A 14439-nucleotide genomic window follows, 5' to 3' on the forward strand; every position below is an offset into this window, starting at 1 on the left:
GGCCCTTCTTAAGCAACAGTTGCTTGCCCACTGTTACCAGTACCATTCAGTCCATGACAACTAAACAGTGGCTCCTGCAGAATAGCTGTATTCTATTGTTTATTTGTAGGCAGACATTAAACCATGCATGCAGTCAACAAATATTTGAGTGCTTGCAGTAGGCCAGCCACCCTGCAAGGTGCTGGGGACCCAACAGAGAGAAAATTCAGACATGGATCTTGATCTTAGGGAGCTTAGTGGGAAAGACTGATATTAACCAGGTAACACACAAGAAGTCACACGTATGATAATACTGTGCATCCAACATGCTATGAGATTGGCATCAGTCAGGGAAGTCGGGGAGGCAGCCCTGGGCAGTTGATGATTGATGCCAAGTAGGAGTGAGGAGCAGGACATGGTAGCCCACTCCAGTATTTTTGCCTGGAGAAACCCCATAGACAGAGGAGCCTGGCAGGCTACAAGTCCATGGGGTCCCAAAGAGTCGGACACATCTGAGTGACTAAACACAGCACAAGTAGGAGTGAAGTAGGTGAAAGGCAGGGGATCCACGCTATAGACAGATGGGGGAGCCTGTGCTAAACCCACTGGCAGGAATGATGGTGGTGATCAGGAAGGACTGAACAAATGCCACAATGGCTGTACCAAAGAAGCTGATGGGGAGAGAGACTCCAGGTAAGGATGAAGAGAGGCATGGTTGCTAGATTACACAGGAACTGACAGATCACGGTAGGGAATTTTCACCTTATGTCAAGAAACTAGGAAACCCTTTGTGAGCTTTAAGCAGAGGCTGATAAACTTAGATTTACATTTTGGACACATCATTCTGGCTTCATTGTGCATAATGGTTTAGAGAAACGAACAGAGTCAATTCAGGAAGCTCAGTAGGGAGGCTATTTCACTTGTGTTAGCTTAGACCTCCTTCTGTAAAAGCTGGAGGATGTCAACTCAGTCAAATGAGTCTGGGTCAGGGAAGACATGACCAACAATTACTGAGATCACTGGTGAGTTGATGGGTGAGAGGAGATAGATCTCAAAAGAGGCTAAGAATAGTCATTGTTACTGCTTCCACTTGGCTCCAGGGACACTGCTGTCATTACTCCACCATATGTCACTGCTCCACCATATGGCCATGCCACTCACTCGCTGCCTGCTTCTCTTTATGGTTTTCTTTCTCTCTCCTTCCTCTACCTCTTGACTAATTTGCTTAGCATTTTTCATTTAAAGAGCGGAGGGAGAGAGAGTTTGATTGGCCTCCCTGATTACTGTTGCCCTTGCTGCTCAGAGTTTTAATGCCAGCTTGCTCCATTGGTTGTCAGTTAACCTATGCAATTAGCTCCCTTGGTTTGGGTGATGACCCCACACCAGCTTCACTGCCCACATTCAAACAGGCAGCTGGTTTCCTCAGCAGAGAGTTCTGAGAAGGTTTCTGAGAATCTGGATTTGTAGCAAACACACCAGAGGATTCTGACGTGGACTGTATTGGAGAACTGTTGGCAGTGGTTTAAAAAGAGACTCTAGAACAGTTTGAATTCTGACTCTGCCACTTACTAGCTGTGTTACCTGGGATAAGATCTTTCAGATGGCTAAGTCTATCTTCTCATTTTTAAAATAATACTTGCCTCTTGAATAGAGCAGTGTCTGATACATGAGGAACAATCCATAAATAATAGTCGAAGAGAAGATGACATGAAGATGATGTGTCATCAGGGTCTTGGCAGGACCAGAGACACCCATGAAGGGATGACTTGGTTAGGAAGATAAACATGGGTATCACTCAGAGACTAGAAACAATGGGAGGCTTACCACCCTTATCTTACAGGGGCAAAGAGAGGAACACAGGATGATGGAGCCCAGGCAGAGCCAGATTCCTGGAGCAGGGGCCATTGGACAGAATGCTTGGTTGAAGGGAGGCAGCCATGGCTGCAAATCAGGCAAACCAGGGAGAGAACAGGGAAGAAATATCCCCCCACCCCCACTCCACTCTCTCATCTCCAGCTTCTGTCTCCCAGTGACCAAACCAATCAGAAAACCAGCAGGAAGGAAGCCTGGGAGGTGGAGTCTGAGGATTCAGCCTCCTGGGAGCAGACAGAAGGGCAGAGACTGGAATAGGAGGGAAGGGCAAATGAATGGGCAAGAAACATGATGACAATGACCACAACAATGGTGCTGATGGAGGCAAAATACTGGGAATCAGGCTTATTGATAACTTTCTCCTCAGGACTGAATCAAACTTAGGATTCTCAAAACAAAACAAAACGTAGCAGTATCTACAGACAGTTCAGGCGATAAGATATCATCTTTCCTTAGGCTAGAATCTCACAATATCATGGAGCATTTAGGCTATTTGCACATGGTGTCAAAGCATCTAGAGAAAAAAAAAACATTTAAAAAACATCCCATGGCCAGTCGGACCTTTTGATATACAAGGATGGCATTTGAGTGTGCTGAGGTTGGTACAGCTTGAGGAAAGGAAAAGTGTGCCTGGTAAGCAGGAGTTTGGCCAACGACTCCACGCGGACCTAGTGAGAGGCACACCAGAGCACCTGCTTGATGGCTGTGGCCACGGGGCTCTGAGGCTGAGGCAGCAGAAGATTACCACGTTATAAATGGTGCTGACGCTTGGTAAACTGCCTGAGTGAGAAAAAATGTAATCACCGGAGAGTGTGTTTTTTTTTTTTTTTTTTTAAACCAGGTTTGCTCTCACTCTTTGTTCCATTCTGCTTTTCCTTATTGAGCCCCAATTAAATAGGGAGTCATACAAGTCAGGTTCTAGGACATTTGCCTTGGATGGTTTGGCTTATGGTCTTTTCAGGGGCTCACTTCTTCACTGGGGGTTCTGGAAATTCAGCAACTGCAGGGATTACATTCTGTGGAGTTTCAGAACCTCTTGGATCATGCACATTTTTTATGCAGGTATGCATTTTCCTGGCTGAACAGGTTGCTAGAGTCGCTGAGTCTCATAACCACTGTACAAGTCATGACAATAAGCAAATGCCCCAGGGTGGTCATTGCTGTTGCCTTTTTGAAATGAACTCAAAGCCTCACTCCAATAAGAGCAGTGTATGGGACTTTAATTTCTCACTCAGTTAATGTGACTGTTAAAATTTGTGTAGTGAGTAACAGGTATTGCCCTAAGTGTGTGATAAATATATTTTTTATCCTCAACAACCATTAGAAATAGGAATTGTCATCATTTACAAGAGACAGAATTGAAGCTTAGAGGGGTTAAATGACTTGTCCAAAATCCTCTGGTTAATAAATGGATGGGCCTAGATTCAAACTTAAGGCAGGTGGGTTTCAATCTTGATGTTCTTTTTATTACATCATGTTGCCTCTCACTGTATTATTTCATCATTAATGTTAGAGCTGCAGATCTTGTTTCCTGAGCTGACACCCAACTCTCTATAAATCCTATAAGACATCTTACCAGAATTTTCTAGCACATATTAGCTTCTTTCTCTCTGTATCCCCAAAGCTCAGTTTACCTCTGCTCAAATGTCTCTAATGGTCTTTGTAATTAGTTGATGTCTCTCCTCCTCACTAAATTGTGAACAAATGTAATAATAGTACAATAGAACAATAATAGTAATAAATAACATTGATTTAAAACCTTGTAAGTGCCAGAAATTGTGCTATGCACTTCCCATGCATCTCTCAGAATGTTCTTCAGCAGATTATGGCTTGCATTGTGCAATGCCTTACATGGATGAGGAGATCAGGGCTTGCTGAGAGCACGCAGCTAATAAGAACTGGGTTAAGCACAAGTCTTTTTGACTCCCCAAGAATCATGCTCCCCACCACTCTCCCCTGGACAGGGACTATGTCTTAATTATCTTTGTATCTACTTCTCAGGGTCTAGTATCATGTTTAGGAAATGTTTATGAAATTGGACAACTCTTGATGACTGTATGACCCAGAATCTGAAATGTGATATCTGCTGGGGAAAGCTGGTAGGTGTCTGGTACTGGGAGGTCCACAGTGTCCCCTGCTCCCTCCTTGCTTCATTCTCAGGAACCTGAGAATCAAATGAAATCCCCAAGGAGAAGGTGTCAGGGCCACTGAAAGAAGAAATGACAAAGACAGAGTGTGTTTTGCACATATTAGGCCCTTAAAAATGATTCATTGGTGTATACCACAATTTGTCCAACTGATGAGTATCTGGGTTGTTTCCAGTCTTGGACCATTATGAATAAAGCTGTCATAAACATTTTTTTTAAGAGCCTATTTCTTGTCTTTTAATAATTTTTTTTTGAAAGATAGTGTGATTTTATTTTTATTTATTTATTTATTTATTTTTAAATTATTTATTTATTTTAGTTGGGAGCTAAATACTTTACAATATTATAGTAGTTTTTGCCATACATTGACATGAATCAGCCATGGGTTTACATGTGTTCCCCTTCCTGGACCCCCCTCCCACCTCCCTCCCCATCCCATCCCTCTGGGTCATCCCATTGCCCCAGCCCTGAGCATTTGTCTCATGCATCGAACATGGAATGGTGTTCTGTTTCACATATGATAATATACATGTTTCAATGCTATTCTCCCAGAACGTCCCACCCTCACCTTCTCCCTCAGAGTCCATAAGACTGTTCTATGCATCTGTGTCTCTTATTCTGTCTCGCGTATAGGGTTATCATTACCATCTTTCAAATTCCATATATATGCATTAGTATACTGTATTGGTGTTTTTCTTTCTGGCTTACTTCACTCTGTATAATGGGCTCCAGTTTCATCCATCTCAATAGAACCGATTCAAATGTATTTTTTTAATGGCTGAGTAATATTCCATTGTGTATATGTACCACAGCTTCCTTATCCATTCGTCTGCTGATGGACATCTAGGTTGCTTCCATGTCCTGGCTATCATAAACATTTTTATAAGAGTATTTTTGTGCACATACACACTCATTCCTCCAAGTATGAGTAGAATTCCTAGTCATAGGGTAGATTAATTTTCTTAGAAACTACCCAATAGTTTTCCAAAGAACTTGTTTCATTTTATACTTCCACCACCATGTATTAGAGTTTCGGTTTTTCTACATCCTCAACAACACCTGGCATAGCCAGTCTTTTTAAAATTTATTTCTTTTGCAACTTTCAATTTGCATTTCCTTGATGACTAATACTACTGAGTGCTTACTGGCTATTGGATTTTCTTCTTTGGAATACTACTCATTAATAAAAAGAGAACAAACTACAGATATGCATAAGAACCACATACTGAATAAAGAAGCCAGACACAAAAAGAACATACATGCTGTAGGATTCCATTTGTATGAAGCTCAAGAACAAGAAAAACAAATCTATGGTGACAGGAGTTAAAATATATGTGTGGGGGAGTAGGAGGCACAAACTAATGGCAGTAAGACAGGCTCAAGGATGTATTGTACAACAGGGGGAATATAGCCAATATTTTGTAATAGCTATAAATGGAAAGTGGCTTTTAAAAATTATATAAAAATACAAAAATTGGGAAAAAAAGATAATTGTTTATTTAACAAATAAAATAGTGGCTACCCTCTGGAAGGGACAGTGGTTGTGAAATAGCATGAGGGGACTTTTGGGGATAATGAAAATGTTTAATGTCTTGATCTGGGAGGGAGTCACCTGGGTGTATACATAAACAAAATTCTACTATAATAAAGTTTATTAAAATGATTGGTAAACGAGTTATTCAAGAAAGATGAAGTTCAGGAAACTTGGATCACCTCTGTTTGCAGCCACTATCGAGAAGGGCGTTGACGGTGCTCTTATTCACCCACCACTGCGGTCCCCCCCGCTAAGGGAGCATTGACATTGAGCGCTGGTGCTCAGCTCTTCTCTTCCAGCGCTGTCACTTCTCCCACTAGGCAAGAATACTCTCGTTCTTAAGAACTCACTCCTTCAACTAAATGTGTCATCAATTCTGTTAGTAAAGATGCTCCTTTGCTTTTCAATAGGAACTTGCTGGGAATAATTAAGTTTACTGAGTTCTTCTTCAATTTTGTTGTCACAAACTCTGTTACATAAACTACAGAGTTAGGCCCCGGGCACTGGGATAACAGGTATTGATTTTTTTCCAAGGCCTACTCCAATTCTGTTATTCTATAGCTAGCTCTGTTCTTTCTGCAGTAAAAGGAGACCAGCAACTTACTTTCTTTCCTGCTGAGACAGTGTGTTATGTAGCCAGGCAATAGCAATCTAACTTTGAGATGGAAAAATCATTGCAGCCTTTGACACCCTCCTTTTCCTTGGTTGAATTTGCCAAGCTGGTACAAAAAAACTGAGAGACCTACGTCTACAGCCAGATCTTGTTTTGTTAGCCATAATTATAGACAAGAAACACAAGGTGGTTCTGCTATAAATGTTATATTCCATCTCTGTATTCTATCATTTAATGAATCTTTACTATGTTGTTGATATGGTGTAAGGTACATTTTTATTTATTTTAAAATTTAATCTATCTCACTTATTTCTTTAAAAAATGTTAATGCAGTATAGCAGCTCTACAATGCTGTGCTAGTTTTTGATGTATAGCAAAGTGAATTAGCTGTGTATACATATAACCGCTCTTTTTTGGATTTCCTTCCCATTAAGTCACCACAGAGCACTGAGTAGAGTTCCCTGTGCTATACAGCAGGTTCTCATTAGTTATCTACAGATGTATGTTTTTATTTTATAAAATTATGGTAAAATACACTAACATAAAATTCACCATGTTAATCATTTACAACATACAGTTTAGTGGCATGAAGTGTATTTACATTCTTACGCAACCATCACCACCATCCATCTCCAGAATGCTTTTCATCTTGCAACATGAAACTCTGTACCCCTTGGGCAGTAACTGCCCACTTCCCCTTTCCCTCACTGTAAGTATATACCACCTTTCATTTACCTGTCCACCCACCTTGGATGGGTAAGATGCTTGAGGGGCTTCTCCCTGAAGGCTGTTGTGAATAATGCTGCTTTGAATATGGTGTACAAATACATGCCTCAACCCTCATTTTCAATTGTTTAGGGATTTATAACCAGGAGTGAAACTGTTGGAGCATATGGTAATTCCATGTTCACTCTTTTGAGAAGCCGCCAGACTCTTTCTGAGGAAATGCCATACTGTTTTTCATGACAGCTGCACCATTTTACATTTCTACCAACAGTGCACAAGTGTTTCTACTTCTCCACATCCTTGCTAATACTTTCTTTTCTTCTCCTTCCCACTTTTTTTTTTTGATAGTAGTCATTTTAATGAAGTTTATCTCATTGTGGTTTCAGTTTGCATTTCCCTAAGTATGTGATGTTAAACGCCTTTTCATGTGTCTATTGGGCATCTGCATATTTTCTTAGAGGTATTTATTCTAGTTCTTTGTTTAACTTTAAGTCGGGTGGTTGTTGTCTTTCTCTCTCTCTCTTTTTTGCATTGTAGGAGTTCTTTATATATCCTAGGAAAGCTGTGTATATACTCAATACAATCTTCATAATAATATGGAATAGAAGTGTCATTAACTTACCTTTATAACTAAGCACCGTGCAATACACACAGAAAAATTAACTTGCAATTCATTCCCCAAATATTTACTGAGCACTTTTGTTATTTTGACACTATTAAAAGTAATGAAGACACAAGAGTGAAAAAACATAACAAAGAGCCCTGCCCTCCTAACAGCACACATTCTAGTAGGGAAACACACAATAAATAAGATAAAAATGTCAAATACAGAATACATTATGTTTAGAGAGCTTCCTTTAACTCTTTTTTTCAAAGCAGATCTGCTGGCAACAAATTCTCTTAGTAGGCATGGGGAGGGTGCCTCAGTACCACCAGGTGAGGTACAAGCCCAGGGTTCCTACGCTGTCTCAACCAACACCATGGCAGGTAAGAGGAGTTATTACAGCCTGTGGAAGATCAAGATCCTGGCCTACTCTTCAGCATTCTCTGACATCCCCTGATGCGGTGGTTGGGGGACCCTCATTACAGCCTGGATAGGGAGGGAGTCTAAGTTCATCACTTGATCTTTGTTGGTATGGGTGTGGGTGTGAGTGGGGCACAGTTGTAATGGTGTCCGGCTGCAGAATAACAGTTATTTTGTAAATGTTTTCTGTCCTGCTAGGCTGTCTTTTCCCTGTCCCTTTGTGTATAGAGAGGGTAAGCTTTTGTTGGGGCTCTTATTGTCTATGCCCTTGGTGTTTTGGGTGGGTGGTACCTAGTGTGGGATATGTGAGGGAAAAAGAAACCCTAGGGAATTCAGTGGCTTGTGGTTTGAGTCCTGAAGTCCCTCACAGTCTGTCTTCTGCCCATTTTTTAGACTTGTTTGTTTTATGTATAGTGTCCAGGGTTTTCAGTTGTACTAAGCAGGAGGATTAGGGAAGATATGTCAACTCTATCCTTCCAGAAATGGAAGTCCCTGAGTAATTTTAGAAACATCAGCTAATTTTAATACCTGCAGTCTAATTATGAACAGGCTCAGAGAGGTTAAGTAACTTGCTGTAAATCCTGTTCTCAGACTTGAAACATACAGTTTACACACCCTCACCATGCTTCCCAGCCTATAATAGCACCCACACTGATGGAATTCCATGCATTCTGGTCAGTATCCCTGCTGCTTCCACATACTGTGTAGATGGGTCCTCATTTATCTTGCCTGTCTAATAACTTTTGTATCTACACTTTGTTAAATTTTTTTTTTCGTATGTCCATGCTGTTGCAATCTCATAATGGTCTGCATTGGGATGGTCCTATCTTTCTAATGGGATCTTGCTACTAAACCTTCATGCTGACAGCCAGCACACACTCCCACAGATGGGGAGAGATTCAGGCTTCCTGAAAATACTATTAGTACATAGCAGAATTTGACCCTCACATGCTATATATTTTACATGATTATCTTTTCGGTTTGTTTTCAATCAAATGGTTCTTTTGGATTTGTTATCCAGAAGCCAGCAGGCACTGGGGCCCCTAGACTGCTGGCAGTACAAGGGGCTCCCTTGTCAGACCCTTTTCCTCTCTTTGGCTGGTCACTGTTGGCAAAACCACATGAAAAAAAAAAAAAAAAGTGTGGCTTTGCTATGGGCCTGGCTGGTGAAGCTGCCAGCAGATGGCTTAAAGCATTTAACTGCCTGTTCTGATGTAGTGGAAATTGAATTTCAGAATAAGAATGCTGGACATTTTATTGGTCTGGGCTTTAATTATCTTACAATGTAATGGGAGAAAAAGCGAGAGCCTTTCATTTTCCACTGGAGACTCATTTTGCAGACCTTCCTGATGTGTGCTTAAGGCGGGGGCGGGGGGATTGGTTCTGGTGGTCACTGGAGCAGTCTGTGGCCCCCACATGAATAAAACATGCCAGGTAATTGCTGAGATGTGGCTGACACACACATGTAAAATCAATTCTTATTATCCTGTCAATTAACACAGATTTTAATTAAACAAGATTTTAAGCTCTGTGATTGTTGGAAATCCCTCACTGATGAAGAGGGTCTCTAACCTCTTTGGTTAATCCTTGGGTTCTTAATTTAGGATTTTAATGCCCACAGGGGGAAGAAATCAGGAGAGAAGGCTCAGCTCCAGAAAATATGCTTCAAGAGGTTTGACAGAAAGATTGAAGGATTGTTCACCCTGAAGACGAAAAGCTTGCTTGCTTGCATTTTCCTGAGATGGTAGCTTATGCGAGGAAAATGCTGGCTTTTGAAGTCATCTCAAAGTGTTTAATGATATGCATTCAAACTTTTAACTTATTTTTGAACAAATATCACATTTTCAGGCTTTAAACTAAATATACAAAAGGCACATAGTGAAATTTTCCTTGCTATTTCTGTGCCACATTTACCCTGTGTTTTTTCTTCCTTTCCCTTATAGCCACCTCCATCTGAATTAGTTAGAAAGTCTGAATTTTTGTTTGTTTGTTTCAGAAAAATTGCATGCGCGGTTCTCATAGAGAATTGAGACTGTCTCACATCCTTTAGAGGACCAGCTACAGAATAAACGAGGACATAAATCCTGAACTATAAAACCAGGGACCCAGGGGAGACATGATAGATTGATGTTTTCCCCCTTCTCTCCCTACTGTGGATTGTTTGGAGGCTGTGTGCTGCCTGATTTCTAACGAGCCACTTTCTGTGTTTCTGAGAGTGGGAGAAGTCATAAAACTGCTCAGCTCAATAAATGGGAGTGTTTTGAGCCTTTGCTAATGTCCTGGTTGTGTCAATTTCTGCTGTACAGCAAAGTGATTCAGTTATCAGTATATATATATATATATATATGTACACACACACACATTCTTTTTAAGTATTCTTTTTCATCATAGTTTATCCCAGGATATCAGTTTTCTGTGCTATATAGTAGGACCTTAGTGTTTATCCATTTTATCTATAATAGCTTACTTATCTACTCCTGTCTTCCCCTAAGGAACTAGAGGGCTTGGCCTTCATTCAGACCTTTATTTTTCTTAGCTTATGTCTCCAGCACGTGACTTTTCAAATTCAGTGGAAGTTTTTTTCTAGCCTGCTGTCAGAGTTTGAGACTAATCTGCACTGAAGAAGTAAAATAGAATATGATATAAATCTCCACTGCTGCTTCTGTGTTGAAGAGAATGTGATATAACCTGGAGAGACATGGGTTCACAGAATCCCAGCAAGATCTATTTCCTTTTAGCACTTTTGTTTTATTCTATTTTAGATTACATTCTCACTGTAGTGTGTATATGGATTTAAATATATGGTTCTGATAAAACTTCCTTTTAAAAACTTGAAACAGCCGGCAATATATTTTCCTAGTGGCATGTTTGAAATTGTACAGATACAAATTAGCATAACCAACTTGTAAACAGAAATAGCCAGTCTTGAGCCCAGCAAAGATATTAATACACTGAAGAATCTATTTGGAGGGTTCTAATTTCTGTAACAAAATCTATTTCCTCCTGGCTCTGACTTTGGGAAGTGGGGCATCAGCAAGTTGCCTTGAACTCCTAACACCTGTCATGATGATAAATTTTTATATGGCACCTCTGCTTGAGAAAATCCCACTACCAATTTTAAGTTGCTAGGCCCTTTGTAGGATTCACAGAGCACAGAGTAGACCTAAAAATAATACCCAATAAAAATGAGCTGAAACCTCCGTTAACTTCCACCTGACCATCACCAATACCACTGATCAGCAAGAATTCCCATCTCTTCATATTCTCTGAGATTGCTTCTTTTCAAATATATAATTTAGGACAAGTGTTACTTTTTGAAAGGAACACATTTGGGAACCATTTCTTTATAGTTGCATGAATTAGAAGAGATTCTTGCTTCCAAGTAGCATGTTTGAAATTGGATGCATACAAATAAAGATAACCAAGTTGTAAACAGAGATAACCAATGTTGAGCCCAGAAGATATTAATACACTGAAGAATCTATTTGGAGGGTTCTAATCTCCCTAACAAAATATGCTTCAATGGGCCTTTGGTGATCACCTATAGTTTTCATATATTGATAAATGTCTCACCCTTCTAGGAATCCCCTATTCCATCCCTCATTTTCATCTCCTCCATGGCTTATCAATACCTGCAATTTGCTTACTTGTTACTTAATCGGGGGCAAGAGCTGCAGAGGGACAGGATGATGCAATGGATAGTCCTTCACATGTGGGCTTCAGGCCTTTCCCGGCTTGTGATCTGGGGGTGGTACAAACAGGGTAACATGAGTCAATGCAGCTCAAGGGTTTCAGGGAGCCATTTCTGGGGCTCACTGTGAGCTATCTGTAAACATGCTGGGCATTTTTCAAAGGAGAGTTAAGATTCTTTTTCATCCCTGGCAAGTCGATATGTTCTATCATCTGTAAGTTTACATATTTTATGAACAATCTTTAACATAAGAGTCTGTATAGCTTATCACATTATATATATTCAACCAGTATTTATTGAGTGCCCAGTATGTTCCAGCCACTGTTCCAGGTGTTGAAGACACAGGTGGGCACAATCTAGTAAACAAAGTTTCAGCCCTTAATGAAGTTTATATTAGAGTGGGAGAGATTTAAAGTATAAGTAAACAAATGAATATATAATGTAATTTCAGGTCTTTATGCAATCTTTCCCACTGGACTGTAAGTACATTGAGGCGCACTGTATTTATTCAGTTGTTTCTCCAGTCATCCGCTGGACTGAAAGAACCTTTGGTACCTCAAGATTCCATCTGTAAATGATGCATTTTAATTTCCTCGAGCACTTTAGCAGGAAATGTGATAAATATTGTTTACCTGACTGAGAGTCCTGTCAAAGTTGGTGTCTCTATACATGAGCACTGACAAGCCATTGTTCACTCCATATAAATGCTACAGGTTGGGTCATTTTCTCACAATTAATGCTATTGATTGGAACAACTATCATTTTTAATCATCATTATCAGCTTCTGAGCACTCTGACTAGGCAGATCTGCTATGAAATTTGCTTACATTATATCATTTTACTCTATACTGGTGGCACAGTGTGGTAGGTAGAATGCTATTCCCCCTCACTGCCCCCAAGATGCCCACATTCTAATCCCTGGAACCTATGGACATGTTAGCTTTTGTGGCAAAGGGAACTGAGGTTGCTGATGGAAACATGTTTGCTAATCAGTTGACCTTAAAGTCAGGAGATTATCCTGGATTACCCAGGATGGTCCAATGTAATCACAAACTTTCTTAAAAGTGAAAGAGAGGGACGCCAAGAGGAGGTCAGAGTGATGCAATGTGCAAAGAACTTGACCTGCTTCCACTGGCTCTGAAGATGGAGAAAGAGGACCATCAGCAATGGCTTCTAAGAGATGGAAGAGACAGGAAATGAGCTCTCTCCTGGGGTCTCCAGCAGGGAACAGAATCCTGTCAACCTTTTGATTTTAGCTCAAGGAGACCTCTATTGGGTTTCTCTATCCTTCGGAACAGAATGATAATAAATTTGTGTTTTTTACGCTACTAAGTTGTGGTAATTTGTTTCAGCCTTCAGAAAAAACAAATATAGATAGATATCCTTATCTCCAGTTGTAGGGATCACAGTCTGAGGCTCAGAGATGTTGGGGCACTTTCCCAGGATCACATAGCCTGGTTTCAGTGATGGAACCAAGAAAGGAATCCGGGTCTATCTGACTACAAACTGATGCTCACACTTGCTGCTGGAGTTTACACAATCAAATAACATTGATAAAACCAATGACAACATCTATCTGTGCCTAAGAAGAGACCTAGGTCTTAGCTTCTAAGACACAGATATGAACCTAGGGTCTCATTTGAGACAGTTGTGCTTGAAAACACTTTCCTAGTGAGTGTGCGGCTCCACGCTGCCAAGGTCTGTGGAAACAGATGTCATTACTCACTGTGAAATTTTCACAGAAGGTTTAAGACCTCGGAGACTGCAAAATTAACAACCAACTTGTAAAAAAAAAAAGAGCAGCACCACTCAGGACAACATGTAAGGTATGTATCATGTTCTAGAAGGAACATGACAGTGGAAATCAATCAGAAGAGACTTGAAAGTCTGAAGAGACCAGGGGAGAAAATATCCAGGAGAAATGTCAGTTCACAGGCAAGAAGGGAAAATACTCAAAATAAGGAGAACTACTGAGTTTGTATTTTTGTTTTTGTCTCATTCACCAAAACAAGCAATGTTACATGAAATTGTTCCTAGTAAGCAGGAAGATGACTTGAATTCGTATGAGCCAGTGAGTTTAGTTCACAGCATAAGCCAATTAGACTCTGAAGCCCCAAGAGGTCAGGTAATGAAAATATGAATAAAATAGCAGAGGCTCAAAGGCAAATCCTTTTTCAGCCACCAGGAAATGTATCTAACTCATTACAACCTCCATCAAGAGTTTTGTTTGATAAAGTAGGGGGCCTGGCCCTTTAAGGAAAATACTCCACTTGACTTAAAATATTTTCCACAGGAATACAGGACTTTCAGGAAGTCTTTTATTTTCATCTTGGCCTTTTAATGTCCAAAGTCCATGGCATCTCTGGTGGCTCAGATGGTAAAGAATCTACCTGCAATGTGGGACACCCAGGTTCAATCCCTGGGTTGGGGAAGATCCCCTGGAGAAGGAACTGGCAACCCACTCATGTATTCTTGCCTGGAGAATCCCATGGACAGAGGAGCCTGGTGGGCTAGAGTCCATGGGAGTCACAAAGAGTCAGACACGACTGAGCGGAGCAACTAACAGCACAGCAATCCATGATTCATGGAGGTTCAGGGGGTCAGGAGGAACCAGGGCTGTTCTTAGAAGTGCCTGCTGCCAATGGGCTCTGAAGAGCATTCAACTAAGATTGAAAAGCCAGCAAAGTCTTAGACCGCAAGTCAAGCATGTTAAAAAATAATTCTTCATTCAACTGGACTATTCACAGTTTTTCATGACTTAATTAACTTATTCAATGAATTCAGTTGATTTTATTCATATCGGTAAATGATTCTGCCAAAAGCTACCCTTATATCTATAAGAGACTCAGCATC

General features: G+C 40.5%; 1 protein-coding gene across 1 annotated transcript in view; it reads right to left on the reverse strand.

The window, feature by feature from the left end:
- Positions 1 to 3988: 3988 nt before the first annotated feature.
- SYNPR (synaptoporin) overlaps positions 3989 to 14439 on the reverse strand; it is a 314626-nt gene continuing 304175 nt past the window's right edge. The window contains exons 6-7 of the transcript XR_014063914.1: positions 11543 to 11637; positions 3989 to 4015 (exon numbers count right to left, since the gene is read on the reverse strand). The gene's annotated coding sequence lies outside the window, so the exon portion shown is untranslated. The remainder of the gene's footprint in view (positions 4016 to 11542; positions 11638 to 14439) is intronic.

Source organism: Giraffa tippelskirchi, chromosome 9 (genome assembly GCF_054371585.1).
Source record: "Giraffa tippelskirchi isolate mGirTip1 chromosome 9, T2T-mGirTip1v1.2.pri, whole genome shotgun sequence".
Lineage (NCBI taxonomy): Eukaryota > Metazoa > Chordata > Mammalia > Artiodactyla > Giraffidae > Giraffa > Giraffa tippelskirchi.